At 45.8% G+C, this 20,163-nt stretch overlaps 1 long non-coding RNA gene across 2 annotated transcripts in view; it reads left to right on the top strand.

Annotated features, from left to right (window-relative positions):
• LOC128695749 (uncharacterized) overlaps positions 1 to 19,839 on the top strand; it is a 36,131-nt gene extending 16,292 nt beyond the window's left edge. The window contains exons 2-3 of one of the 2 annotated variants that reach the window (XR_011391084.1): positions 18,746 to 18,851; positions 19,772 to 19,839. This is a non-coding gene — a long non-coding RNA (uncharacterized lncRNA). Of the gene's footprint in view, positions 1 to 17,931; positions 18,852 to 19,771 lie in introns of those variants that run through there. The other variant, XR_008408064.2, reaches the window with a different exon arrangement.
• The last annotated feature ends 324 nt before the right edge of the window (positions 19,840 to 20,163 follow it).

Raw genomic sequence — 20,163 nt, 5'->3', positions numbered from 1 at the left:
TATGTGCTGGACATACTGCATACAATCGAGGAAGAGGTGAAGCAACTGCTAGGTGAAGTAGATACTTCGAAGGCAGTGAGCCCAGAAAATATATCTCTCCGTATGTCCTGAGAGAGGGAGCAGACTCACTGTGTGTACCGCTAACAACAATCTTCAATAAATCTATCGAAACTGGGCAACTGCCTGAGGTGTGGAAGACAGAAAAAGTTTCCCAATTTTTAAGAAAGGAGATAGACAGACAGCATTTAAGTACAAACCAGTGTAGCTGGCATGTATAGTATGTAAAGTTATGGAGAAGATTATCAGGAGAATAGTGGTGGGAGACCTAGAAAGGAACGGGCTTATACATGACAACAAGCACGGCTTCAGGGAAGGAAAATCCTGTTAGGTAAATGGGCACAAGTGCAACTAATGTGACAATTTATTGTAGCAACATTTCGGTCTCCATGATCTTTATCAAGGCTTTACAAACAATACATGGACACAGAGGGTATATATAGGCTTAGAGTGAGGTGTAATAATACTAGTGGTTACCTGGAGGTTACCTGGAGGTTATTCCGGGGATCAACGCCCCCGCGGCCCGGTCCACGACCAGGCCTCCCGATGGATCAGGGCCTGATCAACTAGGCTGTTACTGCTGGCCGCACGCAGTCCGACGTACGAGCCACAGCCCGGCTGATCCGGCACCGACTTTAGGTATCTGTCCAGCTCTCTCTTGAAGGCAGCCAGGGGTTTATTGGCAATTCCCCTAATGCTTGATGGGAGGCTGTTGAACAGTTTTGGGCCCCGGACACTTATGGTGTTTTCTCTTAGTGTACCAATGGCGCCCCTACTTTTTATTGGCGGCATTTTGCATCGCCTGCCCAGTCTTTTACTTTCGTAGGGAGTGATTTCTGTGTGCAGATTTGGGACCATTCCTTCCAAGATTTTCCAAGTGTAGATTATGATATATCTCTCCCTCCTGCGTTCCAACGAGTACAAGTCAAGTGCTTCCAAGCGTTCCCAGTAGTTAAGGTGCTTGACAGAACTTATACGTGCAGTAAAGGATCTCTGTACACTCTCTAGATCTGCGATTTCACCTGCTTTGTATGGAGATGTTAATGTACAGCAGTATTCCAGCCTAGAGAGAACAAGTGATTTGAAAAGGATCATCATGGGCTTGGCATCTCTCGTTTTGAAAGTTCTCATTATCCATCCTATCATTTTCTTTGCACGTGCGATCGTGGCACTGTTGTGATCCTTGAAAGTGAGATCCTCAGACATTACTACTCCCAGGTCCCTTACATTATTTTTCCGCTCTATTGTATGGCCGGAGTCAGTAGTATACTCTGTTCTAGTTATTATCTCCTCCAGTTTTCCATAACGGAGTAGTTGGAATTTGTCCTCATTGAACATCATATTGTTTACCGTTGCCCACTGGAAAACTTTGTTTATATCTTCTTGGAGGTTAACCGCGTCCTCAGCAGATGACAGCCTCATGCAGATCCTAGTATCATCCGCAAAGGACGATACGGTGCTGTGGTGTATATCTCTGTTTATGTCTGATATGAGGATAAGGAATAAGATGGGGGCGAGTACTGTACCTTGTGGAACAGAGCTCTTCACTATGGCAACCTCCGATTTAACTCTGTTGACCACTACTCTTTGTGTTCGATTTGTTAGGAAGTTGAAGATCCATCTCCCCACTTTCCCAGTTATTCCTTTAGCACGTATTTTATGGGCTATTATGCCATGATCGCATTTGTCAAATGCTTTTGCAAAGTCTGTGTATATTACATCTGCATTCTGATTTTCTTCCAGTGCATCCAAGGCCATGTCATAGTGATCCAGTAGTTGTGAGAGGCAGGAGCGACCTGCCCTGAACCCATGTTGCCCTGGATTGTGCAGATTTTGGGAATCCAGGTGATTTGCAATCCTGCTTCTTAGCACTCTTTCAAAGATTTTTATGATGTGGGATGTCAGAGCTATTGGTCTATAGTTCTTAGCTAATGCTTTGCTGCCACCTTTATGGAGTGGGGCTATATCCGTTGTTTTAAGTGACTGTGGAATTTCACCCATGTCCAAGCTCCTCCTCCATAGTGTACTTAGGGCACGCGAGAGGGGTTTCTTGCAGTTCTTAATGAAAACAGAGTTCCACGAGTCTGGGCCCGGGGCTGAGTGCATAGGCATGTTGTCAATGGCTTTTCCGAAATCTATCGGAGTTAGGGTAATGTCGGAAATCTGGCATACATTTATGGAGTTTTGAGGCTCATTCATGAAGAAATCATTTGGGTCGTCGATCCTCGGACCGATTAGTGGTTCACTAAACACAGAGTCATACTGGGATTTCAATATTTCACTCATTTCCTTATTGTCGTCTGTGTAAGTCCCATCCTGTCTGAGTAAGGGCCCGATACTAGATGTGGTATTTGCCTTGTTTTTGGCATATGAAAAGAAATATTTTGAATTTCTTTCAATTTCACTAATAGCTTTAAGCTCCTCCTGCCTCTCCTGGTTCCTGTAAGAGTCATTTAGCTTAAGTTCGATAGTTTCCACTTCCCTGGTCAGCGCCTCCCTTCGTGTATCAGATATTCTAGCACTCCTGAGGAGCTCAGTGACTCTTCGTCGTCTTCTGTAGAGGGAGCGTCTTTTTCTCTCCAGTTTACTCCTGCTCTTCTTCTTTCTTAGGGGAATATGCCTAGAACATGCTTCGGCTACCAGGCAGTTGATCCTTTCAAGGCACTGGTTTGGGTCCATGTCATTTAAGACATCTTCCCAACATGTTTCGTTTAGGACATGGTTTACCTGGTCCCAGTTGATGTTCTTGTTGTTGAAATTGTATTTTGTGAAGACACCTTCACAGGTACATGCATTCTGTTGTTCAGGACCCCTATGCATGTATGTCTGGACTTCGATTAGATTGTGATCGGAATTAGTTGTTTTTGATATTCTTATGTCTCTTATCAGGTCCTCATTATTTGTGAAGATAAGGTCAAGTGTGTTTTCTAGTCTTGTTGGCTCCACTATCTGCTGGCTTAAGGTGTGTTTTTCGCAGAGACTTAGTAGCTCATGTGTGTGTGACCTTTCATCTGCGCTACCTCCAGGGATTGTTTCAGCTATAACATTATTTGCTACATTCTTCCATTTTGTATGCCTTAGGTTGAAATCACCAAGCAGTAAGATGTTTGGGGATGGAGCTGGAAGGTTTTCCAAACAGTAATCGATTTTCAGTAGCTGTTCCTTGAACTGTTGGGAGGTTGCATCTGGTGGCTTGTATACAACCACAATGACTAGGTTTTGGTTCTCGATCTTTATTGATAGAACTTCAACTACCTCATTTGTGGTGTTCAGCAACTCCGTGCAGATAAGGAACTCTTTGACATACAGGCCAACCCCCCCTTGTTGCCTGTTTTTTCTGTCGCATCTAAAAAGGTTGTAACCACTTATCCATATTTCACTGTCAAAGTGATCTTTTGTGTGAGTCTCTGTGAAGGCTGCAAACATTGCATTAGACTCCACTAGAAGTCCACTGATAAAAGGTATTTTGTTGTTGGTGGATGGCTTAAGGCCCTGTATATTAGCAAATATGAACGAGGTTGTATTCTGTGTTTGTTGGGGGGATTTTGTTATTGGCATCAGTAGTTGTAATAATTCTGGAGGGCCATGGGTGGCCACTGGCTGCGCCTCCAGTCCAACAAGGCTCCAAGGTGGTGGACTATTTTTGTTATTTCCTTCCATTTTCTTTTTTCGTTTCCTGCCACTAAAAAATCACCTGGAGTTGGGTTGTCGTAGCTACTATTGTTTGTCTTGTGGGGTCTGTGCCTCCTGGTCCCTTTTAGATGGTATGCAGGGCATTCGATGTTGTAACACTGCTTCTGGAGGACCGAGGAGTGGCACATTTTTGGGTGAAAGAAAGTACAGGAAGAAGAACGACACACTCCTTTAGACAGGAGGTCGCTACATTTTTTGGGATGGTCAAAGTAGCATGTCCCATTTTTTTCCCTGTTATTCCATGCTTACAGATGCCCCAAGCATAATATTTGCACAAATTCACCTTTGGTTGAGAATTGTTGGGAGGTGTGTTGTCAATTTCTGCAGGTTCTGGGACTGCACTATAATCCTCAGTATCCAAGCCAGGCCCACCCCGTCCTGGATTCCATCTACTTTCCCCAGTAGAGGAAGGAGGAGACTCCTCTCCAACATCTGTACTGTGGGCCACGGTCTTGTGCAATGATGGTTGTATATTTACTGTTTTTGTGGTGGTTTGGGTAGTGTCCCTAGGAGAGTCTGGGCTGGCAGTAGGGCTGGGGGCTGGGTCTGGGTCAGCACTGGGGCTGGGGGTGGGGCTGGGTCTGGGCCAGCACCAGCACTGAGGGTATTGGTGCTATGCCTGGGGGAGCTTGGGCCAGCACCATCACTGTGGGTATTAGTGCTAAGACTGGGGGATGGGTCTGGCTTAGCACCATGTGGGTGACTAGGTAGTTTCGAGTCATCTGTTGTGGTATGGACATTCTGCATTTTTTGATACACTATCTCTTTCTCCCATGTTTTATATATTTTTGGTAGACTATCCAAGAGGTCATCCTTGTTTTCTTGATTATTTTTATCATTTATTACTCTCCTTAGTACCTTTCTGATACCTGCCCAAAGTTCTACATCTTTATTGCACAACCAGAAGCACCTTGCTAGTTCAAGGTCATTTTTTGAGGCTATATTTAGTCTAGTACAAGAGATATGGTGTTTGGAAGAGCATAGGTTGCATGTGATTCTGGAATTCCTTCCAAGGATTTTTTTACATGTCCCACAGATATGCTGTGCTGACATCCTGTCTGTATCCTACTACACTGTATGCCACGGAAGAAAACTGATTTCCACTTTACCTTTCTCTTGCTGGTGCCAGTAATATGCAAGATGTATTTATACGAACCAAGTTTGCAGTATGTGGGTGGTGGTGTAGGGTGGGTGTAGGGTGGGTGGTGGGTGTAGGGTGGGTGGTGGTGCAGGGTGGGTGGTGGTGCAGGGTGGGTGGTGGTGCAGGGTGGGTGGTGGGTGTAGGGTGGGTGGTGGTGTAGGGTGGGTGGTGGTACTTCACTCACTCACTGTCACATTAGTTGCAACTGAGTCCTTTTACCTAACATATTGTGGGTAATTCTACCAACATTAATACAAAGAAAATCCTGCGTCACAGACCTACTGGAGTTCTATAACAAGGTAACATAAGTAAGGCAGGAGAGAGAGGGATGGGTAGACTGCATCTTCTTGGACTGTAAGAAGGCTTTCAACATAGTACCAAACAAGAGATTGGTTGAAAAGCTAGAGGAGCAGGCAGGAACAGCAGGGAAAGTACTGCACTTCACTCTAAGCCTATATATACACTCTGAAGCCTATATATACGGCTTCTGGAGAGCGAAACGTTGCCACAATAAAATGTCACATTAGTTGCAACTGAGTCCTTTTACCTAACATATTGTGGGTAATTCTACCAACATTAATACAAAAAAAATCCTGCGTCACAGACCTACTGGAGTTCTATAACAAGGTAACATAAGTAAGGCAGGAGAGAGAGGGATGGGTAGACTGCATCTTCTTGGACTGTAAGAAGGCTTTCGACATAGTACCAAACAAGAGATTGGTTGAAAAGCTAGAGGAGCAGGCAGGAACAGCAGGGAAAGTACTGCAGTGGATCAGGGAATACCTAACAAGAAGGAAACAACGTGTGTTGGTACATGACGAGGTGTCGAGTGGAGTTCCATAAGGGTTAGTCCTAGGTCTGGTGCTGTTTCTGGTATATGTGAATGACGTGACGGAAGAGATACATTCAGAGGTGTCCCTGTTTACAGACGATGTGAAACTAATGAGGAGAATACAAGCAGACAAAGATCATGTAAGTCCACAAGAGGGTCTGGACAGACTGCAAGATTGGTCCAACAAATGGCCTCTGGAGCTGAACCCCACCAAGTGCAAAATCATGAAGCTTGGAGAAGGACAACGATTGCAGGAGTACAGCCAAATGTTTTAGAGGTTGTACACAGGAACAAGGGGCCCCAACTGGAAGCCGAAAATCCAAATGAGTCATAGGGATGTTAGGAAGTATCTCTTTAGCCTTAGAGCTGTCAGGAAGTGGAATAATCTGGAGAGTGAAGTAGTAGAGGCGCGTCCCATCCATAGCATTAAGATGAGGTATGATAAGGCTCTAGGAGCAGAGAAAGAGAGTGACGTAGTAGCGACCAGCGAAGAGGCGGGGTCAGGAGCTGTGAATCGACCCCTGTAACTATATATATGTGAGTACAGCTTATGAGTACAAACACTCCAACAAACTGCATAAGCGTATTGATCCGTCCCGTTCTGGATAAAAGTCTTACATTCTGTTTAGCCAAGGCTTAGTTTACCTTAGGTTAGCTAAGCCTAAGGTAACTTAGCTTAGGCTAACTTATCTTAGCCTAAGCTAAGTAAAATTTAGCTATGTTATGCTGAATTAGCTAATAATAATAATAATAATAATAATAATAATAATAATAATAATAATAATAATAATAATAATAATAATAATAATAATAATAATATTTCTACAAGTACATGTACAAGGTGTACAGTCCTAGCTGACATCAGTGACATACTATATAGAAAGCCCCTTGTTATGCAGAGCATTTCAGGCAAATTATGTCAGTTTTGTGCCAGAATGCGACCCACGCCAGTCAACTAACACCCGGGTACCCATTTTACTGATGAGGAAAATAGACAACCGGCGTAAGGAAAAATACCCAATGTTTCTACCCTCGCCGGGAATCTAACCTGGACATCGCCGTGTGAAGCGAGAGTTTTAGGCATCAGGCCGCGGGGCACCTAAGGCAAGATTAAGTTAAATTTGATTAGACTACCTTAGTTTATTTAGTAAAATTATCTACTTTATGCTAAGTTAAAAAAAAAAACATAAAATTAGATAAGGTCAATTATAGTTAGATTAGGAAAGTTAGATTAAAGTAACATATAGATAGTTTAATTTCCTTAAATTATTCTGTTGTCCCTTATTTTTGTTAAGTTAGATGAAACTATTTTAAGATATGTCGAAGTGGGATAGTTTCCTTTGTGTTACTTGAGGTTGCTGTGTTTCGTGCTCCATGAGGCAGGAAGAAAGGAAGGAGGAACGGAGGGAGGGGGAAAAGGGGGTGGAGGAAATGAGCCGAGGAAGAGGGAGGAAGGAACAGAGAATGGAGGCGGAGAGAGAGGAAAGTGAGAGGAGAAGGGAGTATCTGATGTTTAGCGGGGGTGGGAAGAAGGCAACGGTACGGAAATATGAGAAGAAACTTGAAAGGTGATGAAGAAGGTTAAGAGAGCAGAAGAGTAGGAAAACTAACGGATGAATAAGAAAGCCTATGAGTAGTATGGCATTACATAAAAACAATACAATACGTATATGCATAATTTACCTCATATAACGAAATAAATTGCTTAATTTGTTCGACGAGGCAAGAATTTAGCACAGTTCAGTGTGGACAGTGAATGGATGTCTACGTTAGCAGTACTGACGAGAACAAGTTAACACAAGAGGACTTGGAAGTGGTGTGATGTAGAATAGGGAGTGTAGCCTCAGCCTCAGTGTAGCCTCAGCCTCAGTGTAGCCTCAGCCTCAGTGTAGCCTCAGCCTCAGTGTAGCCTCAGCCTCAGTGTAGCCTCAGCACAGTGTAGCCTCAGCACAGTGTAGCCTCAGCCTCAGTGTAGCCTCAGCACAGTGTAGCCTCAGCCTCAGTGTAGCCTCAACCTCAGTGTAGCCTCAGCTCAGTGTAGCCTCAGCCTCAGTGTAGCCTCAGCACAGTGTAGCCTCAGCCTCAGTGTAGCTTCAGCACAGTGTAGCCTCAACCTCAGTGTAGCCTCAACCTCAGTGTAGTTTCAGCACAGTGTAGCCTCAGCCTCAGTGTAGCCTCAGCACAGTGTAGCCTCAGCTTCAGTGTAGCCTCAGCACAGTGTAGCCTCAGCCTCAGTGTAGCCTCAGCCTCAGTGTAGCCTCAGCACAGTGTAGCCTCAGCCTCAGTGTAGCCTCAGCCTCAGTGTAGCCTCAGCACAGTGTAGCCTCAGCTTCAGTGTAGCCTCAGCACAGTCAAGCCTCAGCCTCAGTGTAGCCTCAGCCTCAGTGTAGCCTCAGCACAGTGTAGCCTCAGCCTCAATGTAGCCTCAGCACAGTGTAGCCTCAGCACAGTGTAGCCTCAGCCTCAGTGTAGCCTCAGCCTCAGTGTAGCCTCAGCACAGTGTAGCCTCAGCCTCAGTGTAGTTTCAGCACAGTGTAGCCTCAGCCTCAGTGTAGCCTCAGCAAAGTGTAGCCTCAGCTTCAGTGTAGCCTCAGCACAGTGTAGCCTCAGCCTCAGTGTAGCCTCAGCCTCAGTGTAGCCTCAGCACAGTGTAGCCTCAGCACAGTGTAGCCTCACCACAGTGTAGCCTCAGCCTCAGTGTAGCCTCAGCACAGTGTAGCCTCAGCACAGTGTAGCCTCAGCCTCAGTGTAGCCTCAGCACAGTGTAGCCTCAGCACAGTGTAGCCTCAGCCTCAGTGTAGCCTCAGCACAGTGTAGCCTCAGCCTCAGTGTAGCCTCAGCCTCAGTGTAGCCTCAGCACAGTGTAGCCTCAGCCTCAGTGTAGCCTCAGAACAGTGTAGCCTCAGCCTCAGTGTAGCCTCAGCACAGTGTAGCCTCAGCCTCAGTGTAGCCTCAGCACAGTGTAGCCTCAGCACAGTGTAGCCTCAGCACAGTGTAGCCTCAGCACAGTGTAGCCTCAGCACAGTGTAGCCTCAGCCTCAGTGTAGCCTCAGCACAGTGTAGCCTCAGCCTCAGTGTAGCCTCAGCACAGTGTAGCCTCAGCACAGTGTAGCTTCAGCACAGTGTAGCCTCAGCACAGTGTAGCCTCAGCACAGTGTAGCCTCAGCCTCAGTGTAGCCTCAGCTCAGTGTAGCCTCAGCCTCAGTGTAGCCTCAGCACAGTGTAGCCTCAGCCTCAGTGTAGCTTCAGCACAGTGTAGCCTCAACCTCAGTGTAGCCTCAACCTCAATGTAGCCTCAGCTCAGTGTAGCCTCAGCCTCAGTGTAGCCTCAGCACAGTGTAGCCTCAGCCTCAGTGTAGCTTCAGCACAGTGTAGCCTCAACCTCAGTGTAGCCTCAACCTCAGTGTAGTTTCAGCACAGTGTAGCCTCAGCCTCAGTGTAGCCTCAGCACAGTGTAGCCTCAGCTTCAGTGTAGCCTCAGCACAGTGTAGCCTCAGCCTCAGTGTAGCCTCAGCCTCAGTGTAGCCTCAGCACAGTGTAGCCTCAGCCTCAGTGTAGCCTCAGCCTCAGTGTAGCCTCAGCACAGTGTAGCCTCAGCCTCAGTGTAGCCTCAGAACAGTGTAGCCTCAGCCTCAGTGTAGCCTCAGCACAGTGTAGCCTCAGCCTCAGTGTAGCCTCAGCACAGTGTAGCCTCAGCACAGTGTAGCCTCAGCACAGTGTAGCCTCAGCGCAGTGTAGCCTCAGCACAGTGTAGCCTCAGCCTCAGTGTAGCCTCAGCACAGTGTAGCCTCAGCCTCAGTGTAGCCTCAGCACAGTGTAGCCTCAGCACAGTGTAGCTTCAGCACAGTGTAGCCTCAGCACAGTGTAGCCTCAGCACAGTGTAGCCTCAGCCTCAGTGTAGCCTCAGCTCAGTGTAGCCTCAGCCTCAGTGTAGCCTCAGCACAGTGTAGCCTCAGCCTCAGTGTAGCTTCAGCACAGTGTAGCCTCAACCTCAGTGTAGCCTCAACCTCAGTGTAGCCTCAGCTCAGTGTAGCCTCAGCCTCAGTGTAGCTTCAGCACAGTGTAGCCTCATCCTCAGTGTAGCTTCAGCACAGTGTAGCCTCAACCTCAGTGTAGCCTCAACCTCAGTGTAGTTTCAGCACAGTGTAGCCTCAGCCTCAGTGTAGCCTCAGCACAGTGTAGCCTCAGCTTCAGTGTAGCCTCAGCACAGTGTAGCCTCAGCCTCAGTGTAGCCTCAGCCTCAGTGTAGCCTCAGCACAGTGTAGCCTCAGCCTCAGTGTAGCCTCAGCCTCAGTGTAGCCTCAGCACAGTGTAGCCTCAGCTTCAGTGTAGCCTCAGCACAGTGTAGCCTCAGCCTCAGTGTAGCCTCAGCCTCAGTGTAGCCTCAGCACAGTGTAGCCTCAGCCTCAGTGTAGCCTCAGCACAGTGTAGCCTCAGCACAGTGTAGCCTCAGCCTCAGTGTAGCCTCAGCCTCAGTGTAGCCTCAGCACAGTGTAGCCTCAGCCTCAGTGTAGTTTCAGCACAGTGTAGCCTCAGCCTCAGTGTAGCCTCAGCACAGTGTAGCCTCAGCTTCAGTGTAGCCTCAGCACAGTGTAGCCTCAGCCTCAGTGTAGCCTCAGCCTCAGTGTAGCCTCATCACAGTGTAGCCTCAGCACAGTGTAGCCTCAGCACAGTGTAGCCTCAGCCTCAGTGTAGCCTCAGCACAGTGTAGCCTCAGCACAGTGTAGCCTCAGCCTCAGTGTAGCCTCAGCACAGTGTAGCCTCAGCACAGTGTAGCCTCAGCCTCAGTGTAGCCTCAGCACAGTGTAGCCTCAGCCTCAGTGTAGCCTCAGCCTCAGTGTAGCCTCAGCACAGTGTAGCCTCAGCCTCAGTGTAGCCTCAGCACAGTGTAGCCTCAGCCTCAGTGTAGCCTCAGCACAGTGTAGCCTCAGCCTCAGTGTAGCCTCAGCACAGTGTAGCCTCAGCACAGTGTAGCCTCAGCACAGTGTAGCCTCAGCACAGTGTAGCCTCAGCCTCAGTGTAGCCTCAGCACAGTGTAGCCTCAGCCTCAGTGTAGCCTCAGCACAGTGTAGCCACAGCCTCAGTGTAGCCTCAGCACAGTGTAGCCTCAGCACAGTGTAGCCTCAGCACAGTGTAGCCTCAGCCTCAGTGTAGCCTCAGCACAGTGTAGCCTCAGCCTCAGTGTAGCCTCAGCACAGTGTAGCCTCAGCCTCAGTGTAGCCTCAGCCTCAGTGTAGCCTCAGCACAGTGTAGCCTCAGCCTCAGTGTAGCCTCAGCACAGTGTAGCCTCAGCACAGTGTAGCCTCAGCCTCAGTGTAGCCTCAGCCTCAGTGTAGCCTCAGCACAGTGTAGCCTCAGCCTCAGTGTAGCCTCAGCACAGTGTAGCCTCAGCCTCAGTGTAGCCTCAGCCTCAGTGTAGCCTCAGCACAGTGTAGCCTCAGCCTCAGTGTAGCCTCAGCACAGTGTAGCCTCAGCCTCAGTGTAGCCTCAGCACAGTGTAGCCTCAGCCTCAGTGTAGCTTCAGCCTCAGTGTAGCCTCAGCCTCAGTGTAGCCTCAGCACAGTGTAGCCTCAGCCTCAGTGTAGCCTCAGCACAGTGTAGCCTCAGCCTCAGTGTAGCCTCAGCACAGTGTAGCCTCAGCACAGTGTAGCCTCAGCACAGTGTAGCCTCAGCCTCAGTGTAGCTTCAGCCTCAGTGTAGCCTCAGCCTCAGTGTAGCCTCAGCCTCAGTGTAGCCTCAGCCTCAGTGTAACCTCGGCACAGTGTAGCCTCAGCACAGTGTAGCCTCAGCACAGTGTAGCCTCAGCCTCAGTGTAGCCTCAGCACAGTGTAGCCTCAGCAGTGTAGCCTCAGCCTCAGTGTAGCCTCAGCACAGTGTAGCCTCAGCCTCAGTGTAGCCTCAGCACAGTGTAGCCTCAGCCTCAGTGTAGCTTCAGCACAGTGTAGCCTCAACCTCAGTGTAGCCTCAACCTCAGTGTAGCCTCAGCTCAGTGTAGCCTCAGCCTCAGTGTAGCTTCAGCACAGTGTAGCCTCATCCTCAGTGTAGCTTCAGCACAGTGTAGCCTCAGCCTCAGTGTAGCCTCAGTGTAGTTTCACACAGTGTAGCCTCAGCCTCAGTGTAGCCTCAGCACAGTGTAGCCTCAGCTTCAGTGTAGCCTCAGCACAGTGTAGCCTCAGCCTCAGTGTAGCCTCAGCCTCAGTGTAGCCTCAGCACAGTGTAGCCTCAGCCTCAGTGTAGCCTCAGCCTCAGTGTAGCCTCAGCACAGTGTAGCCTCAGCCTCAGTGTAGCCTCAGCCTCAGTGTAGCCTCAGCACAGTGTAGCCTCAGCCTCAGTGTAGCCTCAGCCTCAGTGTAGCCTCAGCACAGTGGAGCCTCAGCTTCAGTGTAGCCTCAGCACAGTGTAGCCTCAGCCTCAGTGTAGCCTCAGCCTCAGTGTAGCCTCAGCACAGTGTAGCCTCAGCCTCAGTGTAGCCTCAGCACAGTGGAGCCTCAGCTTCAGTGTAGCCTCAGCACAGTGTAGCCTCAGCCTCAGTGTAGCCTCAGCCTCAGTGTAGCCTCAGCACAGTGTAGCCTCAGCCTCAGTGTAGCCTCAGCACAGTGTAGCCTCAGCACAGTGTAGCCTCAGCCTCAGTGTAGCCTCAGCCTCAGTGTAGCCTCAGCACAGTGTAGCCTCAGCCTCAGTGTAGTTTCAGCACAGTGTAGCCTCAGCCTCATTGTAGCCTCAGCACAGTGTAGCCTCAGCTTCAGTGTAGCCTCAGCACAGTGTAGCCTCAGCCTCAGTGTAGCCTCAGCCTCAGTGTAGCCTCAGCCTCAGCACAGTGTAGCCTCAGCCTCAGTGTAGCCTCAGCACAGTGTAGCCTCAGCACAGTGTAGCCTCAGCCTCAGTGTAGCCTCAGCACAGTGTAGCCTCAGCACAGTGTAGCCTCAGCCTCAGTGTAGCCTCAGCACAGTGTAGCCTCAGCCTCAGTGTAGCCTCAGCCTCAGTGTAGCCTCAGCACAGTGTAGCCTCAGCCTCAGTGTAGCCTCAGCACAGTGTAGCCTCAGCACAGTGTAGCCTCAGCCTCAGTGTAGCCTCAGCACAGTGTAGCCTCAGCACAGTGTAGCCTCAGCACAGTGTAGCCTCAGCACAGTGTAGCCTCAGCCTCAGCACAGTGTAGCCTCAGCCTCAGTGTAGCCTCAGCACAGTGTAGCCTCAGCCTCAGTGTAGCCTCAGCACAGTGTAGCCTCAGCCTCAGTGTAGCCTCAGCACAGTGTAGCCTCAGCACAGTGTAGCCTCAGCACAGTGTAGCCTCAGCCTCAGTGTAGCCTCAGCACAGTGTAGCCTCAGCCTCAGTGTAGCCTCAGCACAGTGTAGCCTCAGCCTCAGTGTAGCCTCAGCCTCAGTGTAGCCTCAGCACAGTGTAGCCTCAGCCTCAGTGTAGCCTCAGCCTCAGTGTAGCCTCAGCACAGTGTAGCCTCAGCCTCAGTGTAGCCTCAGCACAGTGTAGCCTCAGCACAGTGTAGCCTCAGCCTCAGTGTAGCCTCAGCACAGTGTAGCCTCAGCACAGTGTAGCCTCAGCACAGTGTAGCCTCAGCACAGTGTAGCCCCAGCACAGTGTAGCCTCAGCCTCAGTGTAGCCTCAGCACAGTGTAGCCTCAGCCTCAGTGTAGCCTCAGCACAGTGTAGCCACAGCCTCAGTGTAGCCTCAGCACAGTGTAGCCTCAGCACAGTGTAGCCTCAGCACAGTGTAGCCTCAGCCTCAGTGTAGCCTCAGCACAGTGTAGCCTCAGCCTCAGTGTAGCCTCAGCACAGTGTAGCCTCAGCCTCAGTGTAGCCTCAGCCTCAGTGTAGCCTCAGCACAGTGTAGCCTCAGCCTCAGTGTAGCCTCAGCACAGTGTAGCCTCAGCACAGTGTAGCCTCAGCCTCAGTGTAGCCTCAGCCTCAGTGTAGCCTCAGCACAGTGTAGCCTCAGCCTCAGTGTAGCCTCAGCACAGTGTAGCCTCAGCACAGTGTAGCCTCAGCCTCAGTGTAGCCTCAGCCTCAGTGTAGCCTCAGCACAGTGTAGCCTCAGCCTCAGTGTAGCCTGAGCACAGTGAGGGACACCCTGCTTCTTTCTTTTCCACTCTCCTCAAGGTTACTGATGTATCATACACCTGTGCACCGTTAATCATGTATCACATGTGCATACCGTTAGTCATGTATCACATAAGTACCGCTGGTCCTGTATCACATGTATGTACCGTTAGCCTTGCATCAAATACGTCCTCTTAGTCTTGTATCACACATGTCCTGTCATTCTTGTATCACACATGTCCTGTCATTCTTGTATCACACATGTCCTGTCAGTCTTGTATCACACATGTCCTGTCTGTCTTGTATCACACATGTCCTGTCAGTCTTGCATCACACATGTCCTGTCAGTCTTGCATCACACATGTCCTGTCAGTCTTGTATCACACATGTCCTGTCAGTCTTGTATCACACATGTCCTGTCAGTCCTGTATTACACATGTCCTGTCAGTCTTGTATTAAACATGTCCTGTCAGTCTTGTATCACACATGCCCTGTCAGTCTTGTATCACACATGTCCTGTCAGTCTTGTATCACACATGTCCTGTCAGTCTTGTATTACACATGTCCTGTCAGTCTTGTATTACACATGTCCTGTCAGTCTTGTATTACACATGTCCTGTCAGTCTTGTATTACACATGTCCTGTCAGTCTTGTATTACACATGTCCTGTCAGTCTTGTATTACACATGTCCTGTCAGTCTTGTATTACACATGTCCTGTCAGTCTTGTATTACACATGTCCTGTCAGTCTTGTATTACACATGTCCTGTCAGTCTTGTATTACACATGTCCTGTCAGTCTTGTATTACACATGTCCTGTCAGTCTTGTATTACACATGTCCTGTTAGTCTTGTATTACACATGTCCCGTCCGTCCTGTATCACTCATGTCCTGTCAGTCCTATATCACACATGTCCTGTCAGTCCTATATCACACATGTCCTGTCAGTCCTGTATCACATATGTACCATTAATCCTGTATCATATTATGTAACGTTAATCCTGTATCGCACATACAGATACCATTATACTCAATATGCGTGTACCACTTCAGTCTTAATAGTATATTGTTTTTTGCATAGTTTTTGTAGACACTTTCATGAGGACAAAAAAATGCAAGTGGGTTGTAGGCCTATTTTAATAGATTTTAACATACAAAAGTATTATAAAGTGAACAGTGGTACAAGTGTACTCAGTGAGAATATGACATAATATGGGAAATGCTAGGTTAGGTTAGGTAAGGTTTGTCAGGAAACATTACAAGTGTTTCCTGACACGGGTCTTAGTCAGATGATGACTCGCCTTTGGAGCTTTGGTTATCTGACCGAGGCCTTCCGCTGGCTTACCGGTCCACCCCTTTAAAAATATTTAAAGTGTACTATGGGAAATGCTGTGTATTGATTCAGCCCACAACAGTCGCCTAACACCCTAGTATCTATTTACTGCTAGATGAATAGGGGCGGCAAGTGTAAGGAAATCAAGCCAGTAGGTGACTTGGACTTGCCTAGAACGGGCCAGTAGGCCTGCTTCAGTGCTCATTCTTTCTTAAATATTACCCAACATTTCCACTTGTCCAGGGCTCGAACCCGGTTCTCTGTGTGAGCTGAGGTCCCTACCATTTGTTATAACGCTAGTAAGTTGACTCAGATAGTAGGTACACATGTCAGCAAACACTAGGACATTTATTAGAAAACGTTTCGGTGCTGGGACCTTGATCATTTCTAACATATAGAGGTTAAAAAGATAGTATATATAGGAGGAGAGTGAGGTAAGTGACATAGTGACCCGAAGAATGCTACATTGGGATGAGGACAGGTAGACAATGTGATCATGTGACTCCTGTGTTGTTAGGTAGGTGGTGCTTTGCGTGGTTGAGTATCATGTGTGCGAATGTGTTAGAAATTTTGTAGTTTCCAGTATTATGTTCTATGGTGTCGGTGACTGCAATTATCAGTCACCGGCACCATCGTCAACGTCCGAGATCTTGTTCGGTGTGGACAAACTGTGCCTCATCCCAATTCATCAAATGTCCCGTGGAGTCCCTGTGGGGGACACAAGCGTACCTTAAATCATCTTTGTCCTAGTGTTTGCTTACGTGTCTTTCTAAACCAACTTGTCGGTATGTCTTACCAACGTTTTTACAACAGGTACACATAAATAGTTATATAAATTATCATACATAGCAGCAGATGTGTAGATTACCGCTAACAGATAATATCTCTTGCAAATGTTACTATGTACATATATATAACATCCGAGTTTTTAAATGAACCAGTGTAATCTGAACCAGTTTGACCTCTTCCCATGCTGATACATGTTTGTAAACAGTGTAGAAAGGTTACCTGGTGTGGTGCCAGCGGGGCTGGCACACCTTCACACACACACACTAAGCAACCCACCACAACTGTGACGTAAATACACCACTTTGCACTGACAAAGCAAGGAACGCAGCACTGTTTGGGACTATCCCAGATTTCCAGGTCATTCTATTTACAACTTCCTCATCGCCCATTACCCATACTTCCTGTTTCAGACAAGTTTCATTACAATGGCACACAATACCAACAAGTAGAGGAGTAATTTGCATGGAAATAAGTCACTTTGACTTTTTTGGGTTATCCTAGGTTCTCTACACATATGCTGCTATGTATGATAATCTATGTAATTGTATTTGTGTATACCTGAATAAACTTAATCGTCATTGCCAAAACGTTTTGCCTGCGCAGGAGGATTCTTCAGAGATAACTTAAGGTATTGGAAACTGAGGGATTGAAAAACATCAAAATCTCTACCTCTTCAAATGTCTCAGTATCTTAGTCACATGCATTCCACTACAGAAGCCTGCTGCCAAGGTCAACCAAAAAAAAAAAACATATATATATATATATATATATATATATATATATATATAATATATATATATATATATATATATATATATATATATATATATATATATATGTCGTGCCGAATATGTAAAACTGGTCATTTAGCAAGAACTCATTTAAAATTAAATCCTTTCTAAAATTTTCTCTTATACATTTTAAGATATATTTTTTTCATTAATGTTAATGTAAAAAAATTTAATTTTGCTCCAAGAGAATCTTAGAAAACTTACCTAACCTTATTATAACAAGAACAATTTATTTTAGCCTAACCCAACTAAATATATTTTAGATTTGTTTACAATAATTTAATACTAAACAAACACAGTGAAATATATTTTTTTTCGTTAGGTTAAGAATGATTTTGGCGAAATTATTGCATACACAAATTTTCACTTGTCCTATATGGCAAGATGAGCGTTGCTATTTAAGCCAAGATCGCAAGTTCTGCCTATTCGGCACGATATATATATATATATATCCTACAATTTTAGTACAATTTAGTACAAAAGTAACCACGGATTTTACAAGTAAAAAAGATAAAAAGCAGTAATGTTTGTATGGATATATATTATCAGAATATATGGTTAGGATTCGGTAAAATTTGTCAGGAAATAGGACAAGTGTTTCCTGACGCGGGTCTTAACAATATATATATATATATATATATATATATATATATATATATATATATATATATATATATATATATATATATATATATATATATATATATATATATATATATATATATATATATATATATATATATATATATATATATATATATGTGTGTGTGTGTGTGTGTGCGTGTGTGCGTGTGTGTGTGTGTGTGTGTACTCACCTAGTTGAGGTTGCGGGGGTCGAGTGTGTGTGTGTGTGTGTGTGTGTGTGTTTATTCGGGTGAAGAAAAATGTCAGCTATGGACCGTACAGAGGATCGAGCCTCCACCACTCCTTGAGCCAAATAACCCACATGGGATTAGTTCTTCACCAAGATATATATTAAATCACGTTTTGTCGCGCCGTAGTTAGTTTTATTGCGACTCTTGTGTAGCTGCGTCAGCAAATACGCATTTCAACACCTGGAGTAATATTTTTATATGACCTAGAATTTGGATTCAGTAAAACTGTGTATGTACGCTAGTGGCTTTCTTTGTGCTTAACAATATTTTATTTCATGTAAACTACATTTTGTATAGTACACAAAGAAATAAAATTTGTTTGTTTTGAGATTAACTAAGTAATGTTTATTTAAGCACAGGCGCACTTAAGTACAATTATCATACGGTTTAGATTACCTAGGATAACCCAAAAAAAAGTCATCGACTTATTTCCATTGAGTTTATGTATATACAGACACTGGTAAATTTATATATATACTCTCTGACAGTGTATACAACGAAGTGAAGTATTCACGTCACAGCATGTACTAACACGTCAAGCACGTAGTAACACGTCACAGCACGTAGTAACACGTCACAGCACGTAGTAACGTCACAGCACATACTAACACGTCACAGCACGTACTAACACATCAGCAAGTACTAATACGTCACAGCACATACTAACACGTCACAGCACATACTAACACGTCACAGCATGTATTAACACGTCACAGCACGTACTAACATCACGGCATGTACTAACACGTCACAGCACGTACTAACACATCACAGCACGTTCTAACACGCCTGGAGTTTGAACTACCAATCTGGCAACGCCACAAATTCAAAACAATTCTTTATATCAGATGATTGTATGATATATATAGTAATTAGAGATCCCATACAATGCACAATTAAAAAGAACGTTAAATTCATCTTATAAAGACACAGTGGGCAAGAGTTTAGAGGCTAATATAGGCAGACCAATAGTGTAATATGGATGGGAGAGGCAACTGCTCCTAGTAGTGGAGCCAGTTATAGTTTTATTGTTTACATTATTCTTGCACTCATAAACGTTGTACTATCGTTAGAACATGTCTTAAGGCATAGTTTCATTATTTTGTTATTATTCTGTGACTTAAGCAGAAAGTATATATGAATTTAATAAGATATATTGAGGTAAATTGTTTGTGTGCGCAGTGTTGGAAGTGCAGGAGAGGAGCCAGCTCCAACACTCACATCACCACCACCTTCATTATCAACACTCACCACCTCCACCACTAAACCTCATCTTCAGCTGTTAAAGGTGAGTATTCTAGCTTAGTGAAGGCTAGTTGTCACAGCTGGGTAGTTGTATTAGCGTGCTGTAGACTCATGATCAGTCCTCTACCACCGTTCTGAATGATCTAAACGGTTTTAGTGCTTTACAGAAATATAGTGGAGCTTACGACGACGTTTCGGTCCGGCTTGGACCATTTAACTCACTGGTCCAAGTCGGACCAAAACGTCTTCGTAAGCTCCTCTCTCCTATATGCGGATTATCTGTTTATTGTTCCAGTCACGGTATTATGCCCTTTACATTATGTAATAGTGGACTGGGTTATGTAGCTCTCGTTACACTGTCATTGTGACACCTGTGGGAGTAAGTCGCATTGTTTAACTCCACTTATCCTTGGTTAGTACAATAAGGTATGTGTAAATTACATAGATAATCCTAGGATAAAATGTCTTTAACACCATTGTAAAATTCTTATGCATTTAAGTAGGTTTTAGTTACATTTACACAATGTTTGGCTTCTTACAATTACCAAGGATAGCAACAAAAAGTCGAATATAAGTAACATGTATCCATTATGACCCTTATAACATGAAGTAAAAAAAAAAATTATATGTTAATTACACTTTACATCGTAATGCTTACCCATTTTTTTTTTTTTTTTTTTTTTTTTTTGCAACGGAGGGCTAGAAATGTCCCTTTTTACAATAATTTTAGATTTCTACTTTCTACAGTGCTGTTTAGCCCTTGTGGCTTAGCGCTTCTTTTTGATTATAATAATAAAAATACTTTCTATAGTAAGATTTGTAACTTAATTATAGGTGCTATTATATTCTGTAAATCATTTTTACAGAAAACTACTGTTAAGGCCTAAGTTTAATTAAAGTTTTTGTGTATATTGTAGTACGGATAAATTAGAATTACATGTGTACCTTTTCATTGGTTTACAGAGTACTACCACTGTTAAGTGAGCTGAGGATACTTACCAACATGGGCACCTACGCTCACTCCTTCCGTGGTGAGTATTACGTTTATTTTTTGGCTAGGGTGGGTACCTAGTGGCTTGGGTAGGTACCTAGTGGCTCGGGTAGGTACCTCGTGGCTCGGGTAGGTACCTAGTGGCTCGGGTAGGTACCTAGTGGCTCGGGTAGGTACCTCGTGGCTCGGGTAGGTACCTCGTGGCTCGGGTAGGTACCTCGTGGCTCGGGTAGGTACCTAGTGGCTCGGGTAGGTACCTAGTGGCTCGGGTAGGTACCTCGTGGCTCGGGTAGGCACCTCGTGGCTCGGGTAGGTACCTAGTGGCTCGGGTAGGCACCTAGTGGCTCGTGTAGGTACCTCGTGG

This window comes from Cherax quadricarinatus, unplaced genomic scaffold, assembly GCF_038502225.1.
Source record: "Cherax quadricarinatus isolate ZL_2023a unplaced genomic scaffold, ASM3850222v1 Contig162, whole genome shotgun sequence".
Taxonomy (NCBI): Eukaryota; Metazoa; Arthropoda; class Malacostraca; order Decapoda; family Parastacidae; genus Cherax; species Cherax quadricarinatus.
This window is presented reverse-complemented; position numbering and strand designations above follow the sequence as displayed.